Below are 15,436 nucleotides of genomic sequence, written 5' to 3'. Positions count from 1 at the left end.
TGTCTTGTCTTGTTTATGGTTCCTCTCTCATCCATCAGGGACTATTCAAGGATGGATGTCTGTGTTCTATAATTGCTACATGACATGACCTACCACACTTAACTACAACCATTACTATGGGACAAAGTCAGCCCACTAAATGCTTCATTTATCTATCAATTCTTAAAACTTGGATTTTAGACAGACTGTAGGGTCATTAAGCAGACATGCTTTCTATTGAAGTCTAGATTTCAATATGGATTCAAGGAAATTGGAGAATAAACATGCACACTGTTATCTTGAATAATAAAAAAAAACTTTTCTTTGTTACTCTGTGACACTGGTTGTAAAACACTGCAGAGCAGGCAGTGTGCTGGATCAAATGGGCAGGTTTCTCAGCATGCTATCAGCACTGTTAACTCCAGCTGTAAACCAAACCTCCCAGGAGGTCAGAGGTCAAAATGTTTGGGCTTCAGAGAGACGCCATCGACTGAGCATAGTCAGGATTTAATATGAAGTCTGACACAAAGTTACTGCCTGTGAATGGGTGACCTTAACATCCAACTGTGTGTTCTGTCCAGATGTAGATCATACAGATATAATACACAGGTTAATTTAAGGGGAACTGTGTTTAGTCTGTTAGTTGTATTTTAAACTAATGCCTTACATTACTATTAAATGGTTTTATGGCCATGCTAGTGGTATGCCTCTATGAATGCAGGTCAGTCGGAAAGACTGAGTAGGCCATGCATTTTTGTACATACATTTATGGTCTTTAAAGGCAGAAGAATACCTTCAAAATAATGTGGACATTTTTAGCATTTAGGAAAATGTCTTGATAATACTAGATGAATTGTCATGACCTGTCATACGTTTTTATGACTATCGCTTGCTGCATCAAAATTGGTATATGTTGATTTCAACCAAATATGTACTTTGTGTGCTTACAAGAAAAAATAAAGACAGCAGACATAATAAATATTAAACCTGATAAATGTTAGCATGTTCCAATTACATTGTTGGCATGTTAGCATGCTGATTTTAGCATTCAGCCCAAAGGACTGCTTGAACAGCAACTAGCAAGAACTTTTTCCTTGCTAGAAAACAGTGCTGGTACTTTGTCTACTTTCCTTTTCACTACAGATAGTTCCTGCTGACCTTAGCTGAGTGTCACACAGTAGCGCCACGTGTTGAAACAGACATGAACCTACTGTTTTTGTCTTCAGTGTGGCATACAAGTGTGTGTGCAAGATACTTCAAATCTTCGGGAGCTGGTTTCCTTGAATGTTTTTAAAGGTCGTCTTAATGATCTGGAGGCAGAAATATCTGACTGCAGATGTTTTAGCTAACTCGTGTTGCCCTTTTTGATCGCTTTGTTGCTGATGACTTATGACAGATTCTGATGAATGGTTCTTTTTGTGATTCCTGTATTTATGTTCATTGTTGTTAAGTGTTTTATGTCTGAAACCCTGTGATTGTGCTGCTGCCTGTCTTGGCCAGGACACTCTTGTAAATTAGACTTTTTCCTGGTTAAATAAAGATTAAATAAAATATTTAAAAAATAAATAAATACAGGCAGGAACTTTATGTAACAGAATATTCTAAATGTACTACACATTCATAAACTAAGTTACATGAAATGTATATAATGATGATATTGGCAAGAAAGACTTGGACTTGTATATTCTTTCTAGTCTAGTTTAGACCACATTCACGAGCTGATTGCAGATGCTTCTACGTAAAGCACCAAATTGTCCATCATTACTATTCCATTCAGACGCTGCTGGAGAAGCACAGCAGGAGCAATTTGGGGTTCAGCGTCTTGCCCAAGGACACTTTGACTTGACTTGATGTCACTTGACATATGACTGCAGGAGCTGGGAATCAAACCCCCAACCTTCTAGTTGAGAGCAAGGATTAGGTAATGCTGTGTTTCATTGGCACATGGATTACAATTTCTACAATCACCCAGTAGTCTGCAATGTTTTACCTTTACATGATACTATCAGCTGAGTTTGCTTGAAATGTAGGCGAAGGTGATATACCAAAAAGTTCCAGGCTCCAGGTTCTATCTACAACTTTTGCAAATTAAACACTGAAAAAAAACAGTTCCCCGCAGGTTGGTTTGAGCCATTGCATGCAGTGGAAATTAAGCATTAGTCTAGTTTTCCTCCTCTCCACATCTGAAATCTGCCATTGTAATCGTGTAGTGAATGTATTTTTTGCGTTTAGTATTGGGTGATTCTTTCATAAATTTATTTTACTGTTTTAAATCTCCCTTGCACAATTTGTTTTGTAAACTTTTTCATAGCTCTGTTAGACATCTTGAACAAATAAAGACAGCTACTTTTATTTTACTATAAAACAATCCTTACAGAAAAATAAACTGAGGTAGAGTTAATGACATATGATTAGCCACTTAAAGCATGCAATTGTATTTATAATCCAGTGAAATGTTTATGTCTTATGACAACATGAGAAACAAAGGGCTAATTTTGCCCCCTGAACGCCTGATGATACATTTGCTCCAGTGAGTAAGAAGCCAGTCAGGAGTGACACTGTATGAATGAACATTATATCACATCAGTAATGTGGAAATGTGTCTCCTCTGTGAGGTGTGCGTTAGGATTAACCCTGTTCAAACAGACTGGAGCGAGTGTGTCATACTGATCTATGAAGCTGCACTGCAAGATGTGACTGTGTTGCGCTCAGGAAAAGTGAGATGGAAAACAATCTTTGTTTGCAAGAACCCAAGAAATCTTACAGAGTAACTATAATTTAAAAGAGGTTAGTTGGTTTTTGGTGTTATTATTTGTATGGGTTATAAACTTTGACAGAATAATTTCTAGTTACTACAAGGTTCATATAGCTTCACAGGGATAATAGACAGAAACAGCAGTGTAAATACCAACCAAACAACATGCCTGAGTTGTTTTATATATCCGAAGAAGGCAATTTAGGCAGTGATAACAACAGATAACAAGCTTGTAATTCATTTTCATAAAACTAAAGGCTCCATTAAGTCAAACAAGAACAGACAGAGAAATAGTCTGCAGAGAGGACGGTGTTAATTCAAGCACATTTTTTTCTATTATTAGCTGAAATACTGACATGATAAAGCAGATAGTGAGTACCTTGCACTGCGGTCAGACGAATACACTTTTCTGTGCTCCGTCTAATTGAGGGTTACTTCAAATGAATTATTTCTTGAAAGAAAAATTCAATAACACCCAGATAAGAGACTTAGAGCACCCTTGCCTGCTTCCCCTTCTTGCTCTTCATTTGGCATGCTTTTTGGCAGACACCTCGATGCATTGCACTCCAGGGTGGTTTAGATGATAAAGAGAGAGAGAGAGAGCGAGAGAGAGAGAGAAAGAGAAGGACAAACTTGAAGTCAGAAAAAGAGGAGGGAGTTGGGGATGGAGGGAAAAGAGGCTGCATTATCAGGAGCTGGGAGCAGCAGCCTTTACCTGAGACATGCACCTGCTGGTTCAGAGTGTTCTCACTCTAGGACACCACGGTACATCTGGATACACTCTGAACATGAAGGCTAATTATAAGAGTATAAAAGTGTTCTTGTCTGGTATCACAGAGATTTGTAAGCACAGCACTATACTGTGGCAAGAATCATTTTATCACAAATTTGGAGGGCAAACAAACCAAGCAGGAGTCACCAAATATGTAAAATACATTCAAGCTGTGCTACATGAGAAAATCTGATTTCAAATATAGATAGATAGATAGATAGATACTTCAAAGCATCCAGTAGCAGGTTACAAAGACATACATGACATGAAACATTTGTTACAAATTAAACCACAAAGCCGACGCCCCCTTCCCATACATATATATTAACCTGAAAAAAGATTTAAAGAATATTCCCTAGATGAAACAAACTTAAACTGTGCAATTAAAAATAGACTTATACAAGAAATGTACATAGCCCGTGCAGGGATAAAAATATATGTGAAATTTAAACAAGAACCTATAAACAGTTGAGGAATAAATCTGTAATTAGACCTGAATATAAAAAATAAGAATAAAAAACTGTTGACCTTCTGAAGTTGTGTTGTTTATGAACAGCAATATTTAAAAAGCAGATAGTGCAAAATGTTGCAATGGTTCAACATTCAGTTGAAATAAGGGTATACACATATTCCTTTTTTTTAGAGAGAGAGTTAGAAAAGAGATCAATACCACCCTCAAATCTGTACATTTAATATGTAAAAAGAGATTTAGCTTATTTTAGCTAGAAAGCAGGCCAACACCTCTGAAGCCTACTATACTTTCTTTAAACATCTGATCCAAAAACCAATAATACAATTGTTTAGTTTGGTTTCCCTTTTCACCAGATTATTCATTTGAATCCCTTTTTGATGCTCACCCAGTCAGCATAAATATGAAATCACACAAGGTACCTGTTAGCTTAGCTCAGCATAAATAATTGAACATGGGGGTGAAAAGTAGCCTTGTTGGCCAAGCAATATATTTATCAGTTTATCTGAAGCTCAGTATTTAGAATATATCTTGTTTTTCTAATATTTTTCTACGTCAGTATTTTTTAAGGAACATGTTAATTGGTTTAGAGCTGCTCTTATGGAGGTTTTTTTCAAGTAAGGAGCTAGCTAGCTTCTTCCCTCTGTTCTATTTTTCTGCTGAGCTAGGCTGACACATCATTTACCATCAATGCTTCATAAATACCCAAACAGATGTAAGAGTGGTATCTTCTTATCTAACTCTCAGTGAGAAAAGGAATGCATTCCCAATGATGAAAACACATTTCATCAAGTTAATATATCTCATAGTTAACTTTAGTTAAAAGCTGGCAAATCATTTCTTCATACATCTAAGTTTGAAATAATATTTCTGTAGGGACTGATTTTCCTCTTGTCCCTCTTGTGTGACGGGCACAAGATGAGAGGTATTGTAGGGAGCACTAATGCAAACCAGATGTTAAACTTGTGTCCTCAAAATGAATGGGCCTATTGGGAAACCAAGGCGAGTCTCAGGGGACATTCCACTGGAGGCTAAGCTGATTGGTTCATATTGAAACAACATGGCCAAGATAAACTGGGATTTCAAGAAAGGGGGTCTCTGGACGCTGGAGTCTAAAATAAATCGTTAGGGCTAAAGGAGGAGCTTAGCTCATCCTCTAAGGAAAACAGTGAGTTTTGCAAGTGACTGACACACATGATGACTGTGGCGCCAGGCAACCTCGGTCTATGGCCCAGTGTGGGCTGCATGGGAAGTGGAGAGCATCAGGGGCCGTGCTTCTTTTGTGCTGATGTCACAAAGCTGCAGGGTATTACTTTTTCCAAATTGTTGTATTTATTTTCCCCTCACGACTCAACTGTTTTTGGCAGGGAGAAACTAGAGCTGAAATGTTCTTGTAAAAAGACAAAGATTACTGCTATGATCACAAATTCAAATGCAGCTCATTTGTTTAATCCCGCACAGAGGCTTCAAAGGTATCATGTGTGACTTGAGCTCTGCAAACACAGCAACATCTTGATCTGTTTACTTGTTAACATAATTCACTTTTATTTGGTTCATGGTACTGGGATAATATATTGCATAAATATCAGTTTAGATCAATTTTGTTCCTTTTGCTGTTTTGCCAGCTGAATTTCATTAAATACATTTTTAGCTCAGAATTATATTTTTTATGATTGAAAGATTTATATGTCATATACACAACTGTACAGAGTATGTGCAGGGAAATGTTCATTATCTCAATAGACTGTGCACAATGCCAGTAAAATGACATTAGGAAAATGTGTAGTCATCCTAAAAGTTAACATTTTAAATGCCAAGTAGATATTTGATCTCATTTTCATGGATCGATATTGACATCGACTCTAATAAAACCACATCAGTATCAGCAGGGGGGAGTTTTTTTTAACCAAAAGCGGTTCTGTGGCCACATGGTTTTGTTTTTGCTTTCACAACAAGGCTTCAGAAGTGGAAGTTAAGTTGTTTGGACCTTGTGTTTGCAGCCAAGAAGCTTTGGATGAAAAAACAAAAAGTCTCAAGGTCACAGGAGTGGCATTTTAATTACCATCAGCCAGTCATGGAGGTAATTGCTGGTGCCATGTCCTTCAGATAAGTCAGGCTTTACAAAGAAAGATCTAAAAAGAGAAGCACGCTTCCACACAATAGCTGGAAGAAGCAGGAGTGCGGCGGTGCTTTCCTATGTCAGTGGGCTGGTCAGCCTGTTTTGTAAGCACTTCCATCCTGTGAAAGCCCCTGGTAGACCTCCACCTGCTAGCTCACTGCTATAGTTCGTCTGCTGCAACTTCTCAGAGAGTAGCAAGCCAGCCTCTCCCCCTCATTTCACTGGCGCCAGCGCTCAATGGGCCCTGCACTTTGATTATTTGTGTTAACAGTTAATTTAGCACCACAGACACATGTGCCAAAGCTGGCTTCACTTCCTCATGCATCACCAACAAATGTGACTTTTATGAGTTCCTTTTCACAGGGCCGAGCCCCCCTCCCCCTCGGCTAAGTTCTCACTCTCCTAACCCTCTGTGGACTTCCCACACACATACACACTCACCCCTGCAGACACCAACTCCTCACCTCTTCTCCCCCCTTCTCATTTTCCAAACCTCCCGCCTCCGCTCGCTTATTTCGTGGGTTAAGCCTTAATCTCTTCCACATCTTTTTGCCTGAGAGAGTTATTTCTGGCTCCTCTGTTCCCAATGTTTGCATTATCAGGAATACATTTTTTGTCAATTTATTCGTTTGGTTAAATACCGCAAGAGAGTCGCTCTTTGGGGGATTTGAACTGCAGTTGAAAAGAATGCTTATCCCCCTAAAGAGGGTCCTCTTAACATTTTCAGGCAGCTTTTTTTCCATTTGGATTCCAGCTTACAAAAGTAACTACTGTGGGGAAATTAAAGAAATAACAGTTTCGTAACAACAGGCTCACTTAAAAAGACATTATAGACCTCAAGGAATCCATACCATTAATGCATCTGATGATAGATGATGCTTTCATGCACACTCATGGCCCAGGATGACCACTGCATGGAGTTAAGTGTTTCAGATATTAAGTAAAATCTGAGAGCATGACCTCCACTTTTTCAGTATTATGTGACACAAGGATATAATCTGCTTTTATGAAAACCTCTAGCCTCAATACCAAGCGGAGCCACAGTCTAGTGGGTAGTGGGAAAGGGAGCTCAGAGGACTTTGTCAATGCCTAGTTAGCCTCGACATTGATACTTGCAGACTGGGAAAGAACAGTGCTGAGGGAGCATAAACTAGCCGCACAGCGATGAGCTCATGCCAGGACTATGCAAGCAGAAGGCCACAGGAGCCATGGAAATATTTGGACATCTATTTTGCTCCCCCACTTGTCTGTAGAGCAATACACTGCATCATCTTTTGTGGTCCAGAGACACGTTTTCAAGTGGCCAGAGGCAGAACCTTAAAAGGATGGTCTTGCAATTTTTTTTATTTTTTTTATTGTGCGACTGCTTTTCAGCCACTCAGCAGGAGCAAATTGCGACCGCATCCCAACACCACATGATTCTTCTTCATTAATTCTCAATCCGTGCCGTGTAGACTATCACTACTCAAGCATTGATTCATGCACAGTCGTCCATTACAGCATGGACATTGTGGTGGCCTGTTTTTCAGTCAGACAGAAATTGCCATGGCTGGCATCCTGAAGCAGTGTTATATGTGCTTACGGAAACATGAGAAAATGTTATGTAAATGCTTTTGATTTACCATGAGCACCCAGGGTCCAGGTCTCCACAGTCAAGCAGCTTCCAGAGGTCATAGAGGTGTCTTTAAATATTTCATGTGATATATATTTCATCTCTGAAGAGGTTCAGGTCTTTCCTTAACATCACAACAGGTGTATTATAACACTTTATATTACCCCCCATTGAATTTATTACAAAAAAAAACCCATCCCAATTTAAGGCCTAGTCCCTTTTACTATTACAAAATAGAGGCAGGTCTCAATTAGCAGCAGCTATGCTCTTAGTGTTGAAATAGTAAACGGATCAGGTGGTATTAATTAACAAGCTTACAGATTTTCTCATCTTTGATGTGCATGAATTGTGTTTGAAAATAACTAAAGGCCTGTCTCGTATTGACACCTGTCCCATATATAGGCAGGGTCATTTCATAGACTGGGTACATAAAAGTCTGAGCTTTGAAGTTGAGTTTTAGGATATTTAGTGAATAATGTTATAAAATAGTCATAAACAGCTATGAGGAGATTTTTACTCATACATTTGGTGTAGCTCTAGGGATGGCATTGGTCCACCAGTTTGTTCCATATCAAAATTTTCAAATCTACTTGATGGATTAAGGTTGACATTTCTGGGTTTGAGTGAAATCAAAAAAAACTATTGTATAATTTATTTTAAAAATCTAGGCTATATGCCTTCATATCCCACTGAAGATGGACGGTTCTCTTTGGGTCAGAGTTTTAAAATGTCCTTAACTTCGGTTCATCACAAAACACCTGCCTAGTAAGAATCCCAACAGCCTCTGCTGTACTCTTTGGTTTCGGGCTTTCTAAAGAAATGTTAGCATTCCAATAAGCGCAACTGAAATGGTGACCTAAAACATCATTCATGCTAAGGAAAAGCATTTTATTATCGCCATTACATTAAAGGTTGAGGTTTCTTAACCTTTTCAGTTTTATATTAATATTTTGTTAATTTTAACTTTAGACACTATAGCATTTCTAGCTAAGATGAGCTTTAGCAAATGTAAGTAGTAAAATAACTAAAGGAAAAGCAGTTTTTTTTTCTATTTTCATGAAATAAGGCTGGTTTATTGTAGTTACCTAACATTTTTAGCTAGCAGTGCTTGCTTGGTTCGCTTATTTGCCTAGTAGTAAGACAATGTTTGCAAGTCTAATACAAAAAAAAAAATCTGACAATGACGAAATGCACAGCCAATCTCAAGCACACAGGTTTGGCATTCAAATCCTACTTTAGTGCTAAATCATGGCCTACAAATAACAAAAGAAAACAACAGATAGTCCCAGTTATGGGATCAAAAAAGCCAAATAGAAGAGTAAGGATATCTTCTTGTTTGATCTAACCAGAGCCAATAAAATAAAAATATGGCGCCTTAAATGAATGTTGGAAGAAAAAAGCCAAAGAGAAGCCAAGGCATGTCATCTTCTTCCTCATTCCATCCACACAGAAAGGTGAGAGGATGACAAAGTCTATCCTCGGGGGAAGAGGGGGGAGAAGTCACAGGAGACTGCTCTCAGAGACACTTTGCTGTCCTGGCTTCTGCACACAGCTCCGGGATTCCCTCCTCTTCCTTCCCAGTATTGTCTCACATCCTGCAGGGCCCGATTCTCCTCTCCTCCGCTGCGATCGCTGCCACAATAGCAGCAGCGGGCAGCGGGCACTGAGGGGTGACCAGAGGGACACCAGCAGTCAGCCTGACAGGATGTGACACACTTCTCTCAACAATTAATGAGTACAAAAGGAGCCAGCCTGACTCGACATGACAGCTTAGTGTGGCACTTCAGGCCTTAATGGCTCGCTGAGTGGCGTCTTCACACCCGACTCGAACACTCAGAAACAAAAATGGCCAATGATGGTAACACTGAGAAGACTTGCTAGAATGTTTGATTCAACAGGAGGTCATCATCTTGAAAATTCACTGTGATAGGAAGAGAATGTGAGGGAAGGAACTGATGCCCTGTGGTGGAAATTATTAAAAGTTAATCTAGGACTGTACAAATTGGGGGTTGTACTTCCCTTGACTCCTCAAATGCTGTTATAAGTAGGCCTATGTGCTACTGAATTACCAGTTGCCAGACAAACTGACAATTGAGAACAGAAACACAGGAGGAAATGTGGCCATATTTCAAGTTAAAACAACATCTTTGATGACACACTAGCTTCCTTTACCTTTAAGCACACCATAAATAACATTATGCTAACATTAAGTGAGATAGTAAGGATGGTATTTGTTTTGGAGTTTCAGCCTTTCCTATTATGACGTGATAAACTAACATACCGTATTATTAGCTTTGAGCTACGACCTAGCAAATAGTAATATTCTCTAGTAAAGCTCAGTGGCTGGTTTGTTGCTTACATTAGCTACTGTATATCTGTTTTCACTAATGCCCTTCTGAAAAATGTGGCCCGTGTAATCATTCTGAACAGGTTGTTTACATCACCCACAAAGGGCGAATATGCCTGTAAGAGGGGGGGGGCCTCAAGTGGGCAAGACATGGCATAAAAAAACGTTGCGTGCCAGTGGCAAATGAAGCAACAGCCTGATGAGGTGATAACATATTCATAATATCAACAAAAGAGGGGAGAAGAACAGACTGTACAATGAAGTGGTTTTATTTTGTGTACAGAAATCGCACGCTATACAGTCTGTGGTTGTGTGCCTGTTGCAGAATATAAAGTTCTTATATTATAAATATATTAATATTATACATTTTCTTGAATATTTCCTGCTTTGTCCACACATCGGCCTACCCCAACTTACAATTCTGGGTAAAGTAGGTGTGGAAATTTCAGGACGTTTTCAGGAGTTTGGTGCAGATACTGGGTTAAACCAATATGATGTTTTGTCCTGAAGCATATGACATAATTTACTTCCAGATAATCACATTTCATTATCTTTTTAGATATAAAATTAAAATACAATAATATAAGCTTTTAGCCATGACCTAGACAAAGGTAATACAGTCTGGTAAGAGGCTAGCTGCTAACATTAGCTGTGATAGTTGAAACGTGATTTCATGCAATAATCCAATACCAGAACCAATTAGACTCTTAAGATCATTTTCTAGCAGAATGTCTGTTTGTCAAAGATGTCAAATGTCAGTTTATTTCTACTAGTATTATATATATATTTTTTTTTTTACTCCTGAGCACTTTAAGGGATATTACCGATGTCTTAGTTTAAGAATCAGTATCAAGAAGACACAAATGGTATTAGAACATCTCTAGTTAGAGTATTTTGTGTACTGTATACTTTTGATCTACTGCTTTTTTTTATAGCTATTCAGTCTTCACACAAACCACACACGTTTATTAGTAAATATTAGCTCAACATTTATATTACACTTGCTATGGATTGAAGGAGAATTTCTGCAACATTTGATGTAAGGGCCTAGCCGAGGGAATTTATAATAAATAGCAGAAAATGACAGCATTATCAGTATTATTTCTTGAGCAAAGATAGTAATTTATCGTCCTAATAGTCAGAAAAACAAAGTACTAGTATTAAATTGTCTTTAACCAGTGACTTCTCTGGCTTTAGCGAGTGAGCAAAAGGGCTGAAATTCTGCTTCCTCTGGCGTTTGCTAACTATGAACAGCAGCTTTCTCAATATTAATAATAATATTACCGATGGCAGCACAGAAAAAGAGGGATTAGTGCTCATACTGCTGAATGAGAAGTCACCGCTTGGCTGGTATACATGTGGGATTTGACTTGACTTTTCTTTAAACACAGCAAATGGGAAGCCAAAAATCTTTTTCATTTAAGAGCAATTAAGTGGATCTCAGAATCACTGGCTCCAGCACGCTGCAGAGGCTTTTCTTTTTTTCTCCTCCTGGTTTTATTACCCATTTCCTCTCCCTTGCGCCAGCAGGAGGAATGCTCACTTTTCTCTCACAAAGCCACATTTCCAACACCAGAATCACACAGGGACCACCATGATTAAGTGCAAGCCAGTGCTTCCCTAAACATGTGAGACATTATAGACCCCCCCGCTCCTTCTCCAAACACTGGAGAAGTGTTGTGTTCCAACATTTATGTGGAGTAATTAAAAACATCCACCAGTAATTTAATAGTTCTCACCAAGTAGAGACATGAAGTCTACACAGTTTTTTTCCCTCTCTGTATAAATAACCTGGAATGTAGTAAGTACACACACACACGATTTGCTCCTTTAAAAAAAATAAAAATCCCCCTGCTTTTTTTGCAACATTTTGCAAGAAGCCCTGTTCTGTGTCACTTCGACCCCAGACGAGGTCTTGCACTTACAAGCAACATGCTGACTTTTTTAAAATCCTGTTCCAGATAGCGTGATCCATACATCACATGCCGACAGCAGATTCAAATCAAAGCCTTCCTATAACTTGAGGCTGTCTCTCTGCGAGTCTTATAGTCTAACATCAGCGAGTGTTACGGTCTAACATGACCTCAAGCACTGGCTGCAGCAGCGTATCCCAATGTGGATGGGTCTGTGAAAAGCATGACAATAGCCCAGAAAGCCGGCAGAGCAGGAGCCATGTGGTTTCAATCGGACTCCTTTCTCACAGTGACACACAAGGCCATTCATTTATCTCACTGTAAATACAGCAGTTTAACACTCAACAGACACACTGGCTTCCAAGCCTCTAAAATCACTCTATGTGGGTAATTAGCTTAAGAAAATAGTGATATAATGAACCAGATTTTTTAGTTTTTATTGATGGATAGAAAGTGAAGGAGCAACAAATGCTCTGCTTCTTATCAATGCTTGTTTCACAGAGAAGGGAGTATAATATTAAAGACCCTGAAGGGTGGTGAACCACAGAGGGGAAACACTGAAAGCTGCACCAATCAATCACATATTAAATTGACATATCAAAGAACTTAATGTAATAAGAATAGGATCAATCAGCAACTCTTAACTTCACAGTTTCCACCTAGTTTAACATCAAATTGTAGCAGCTCTGTTTTTATACTTATGGCAACAAACTCCACTGATCTGTTTCACTGTTACCACTCTCATCCCTGTGTCAAACACTAGAAGCAGTGGGCTCCAATAAAGTCACTGTATTCCTGTTTGCTCTGTACAAATCAACACAGACACAATTCATACTCACCGAGCATTATCAATGACATCCTTCCCTTAGGAAATACCAAAACAGAGCAAAAAGAGGATTATTATTGACTTACATTCTCAAGACAGCCAGAAACAAGAAACTAATTCAAAGCAGAATAAATGCTAACAACGCTACACAACGATGCCCCAAATGAGCCTTGTAAAGTAATAACATTGTTTCTGTTTTGATTACAGCTCGATGCACAATAACTAAGTGGCTCTAAAGAATCTGTTCACACAGTTTAAAAGAGAAACAACAGCTCACAAAGAACAACTCAGGCACTGATGTGTTAGGTTTGCACTCATTACCCACAACACAGAGGGCTATGAGTGATAGAGCTTTAAAAATTGCAGCAGCAGTCTAAATATTGTAAACAACACAGCTCCTGAGAATCTCAAAGTATTTTGTGAGGTGTTGTACCAATATTGGTGGGGTTTTTTTCTCAAGGTCCTGTGATGCAAGGATTAATGGTTAATTTACTTTTACTCATAAAAAATAGAAAGAAAATGAAACCAACACACTGAATTTCAGAAGAAGAATTTCAGTTATTTGACATCATCCTGGTTATTATTTGCAGTTACTTGTATGTGTTTTTGTGATGCTTGGCTTAGATTACATTATTAAAAATTATGTACAGGTACTGCTTGTGTTGGTATATCTCAACCCTTGCATGTTATCAGCAACGCCAGCATTAAGTATGACAATTGAAAGAGGCGGATAATTGGCTTTTCCATGACTTTTTTGTGCATTTGTCATGATTTAATAACCTGCCTTTCAAGTAAGCGAAAGCTTACACAACATTTGTTTTTTCAGATAATACAAGCTCTCTGCTCTTTAAAACTTCAAGGCTAAGTTATGACAAGGATAAGAAGAACGGTAAGAAATGGCCTTTCTCAGGAAGACAGACACATTCTCCCCTCAGTAGCCGTAAAGGAGACAAATCTTTTTACAGTATCAACAGACGCAAGACCTGACCCTTTGGCCCCTGGGGGCAAAAGGTGAGCACTCTGGGAGCGGAGGCCTGGTTCCAGCAGTCTGCCGGCAGCGGAGACGTATGTCCTCCTCACTGCATTCCTTCCCTTCTTAGATCACTGAACGGTTCTCTGTGGCTTCAGTCCCCTCCAACCCAAAGCAATATAACTCTTTATTTTTGCCCGGGTGGCACCTTATAAAGAAACCAAAATAAACCGGGTGCTACAAGTGTAATAAGCTCAGTGAGCCTCCAGTGTGAATTCAGCTGGTGCCTTTGTGCAGGTGCCTGAGTTTGAAATTCAGATTAGTCTGATGGGGCTGGAGGTTAAATAGTCAAGTAAGGATTTCCTACTTCCTTTCAAATGAGACTCTCAGAAGAAGAGTAGTCATCTTGAGCAGAGGTTCAGAGAAGTCTTCTGTGGAAATACATGTGGCGAATAAAAGGACTAAGCCTGTGTAACCTGGGGCTGTGTCTTTTATATTTGAGGATGACTGTGCTGCTGAGTGAACTGGCTGCAACACAAGCCACTTCTGATTTCATATTCATGACTTCCGAGAGGAGAGGGGGGGGGGGAGGATAAACAAAACAACAAGTAAAAAAGAGGAGAGTATGGCTGATGGAAGCTAGAGCTGCATACTAACTGTCACATCTAGAAAGTCAAATCTCATCTTGCTCAGACTGAGAAAGAGCGAGGTCATCCTCCGCAGCAAACACTGACTCATCTCCAACACCCACATGCACACATTGGAATAAGAAATGTTGCTTGCATTCACAGATCTAATAGCATCATAGTACAAGCGCTGCCTTTGTTATCTATCAATGTGCACAACCACAATAGCGTCATAAGGACACACTGGGACACCAGCAGAGAGCCTTTGTGACAGTGGCCTACAAAACTTGCCGGGCCCGGGCTGCGTTTCCCTACAGCAAACTGCAAAAACATGTCACTTTTCTGAAGAAGAATGACAGCGTGAACAAATGCAGCCTGAGAGCATCACAGCGGCTCTGCCTTTTCAGACAAGTCATGTCCTCTAAATAGATGCTACTTCACAGAGACCTGCCAAGGACATACTTAAGAGTAGAGCGCCCTCTAGGGGACAGAGATGAGCTAGTTGGGCATGAGAGGCAGTCAAGCAAATGCACATCAAAGCTCACCCTATGCAAATGTGGCTTGAAAATAGAAATAGTAAAAAAAAAAAAAAAAAAAAGAATAACATCGCGACTTTTGATATGCAAATGCTGCAGATTGTTAATTCATACTATTCAAAGCATGTTTTCTTTCTGTATATACGTTACTGTATCACTTGCACTTATGCAAATGTTTAATTTATATTCATATTAAGTAGGGACACAAGATGCCTTTATGGTTATTTATCTCTAAGTCAGCTGTTTTTAGATTACATATAGTTTATGTTTCTTCAGGGGGCACTTTTGAATCACCACCAGTGAAGAGTTCTTGCTATGCTGCAGTGCCGGTCTTTCAGGGCGGGTCAAAGCGTGCTCATCCAAGCCAAGAGACCAGACAAGCTGCCGGGAGTCAGCTTGCACATCTCTCTTGCTTGCATTCAGCCAGAGAGATACATGGAGGTAAAACACGGCCAGGAGGTCACTCAGGTCAAATGTGGAAGCCGCTGCAGTTCGTCATTTTTAGATGTCAC

The sequence above is a fragment of the Labrus bergylta genome, chromosome 4 (genome assembly GCF_963930695.1).
Source record: "Labrus bergylta chromosome 4, fLabBer1.1, whole genome shotgun sequence".
Lineage (NCBI taxonomy): Eukaryota > Metazoa > Chordata > Actinopteri > Labriformes > Labridae > Labrus > Labrus bergylta.
This window is presented reverse-complemented; position numbering follows the sequence as displayed.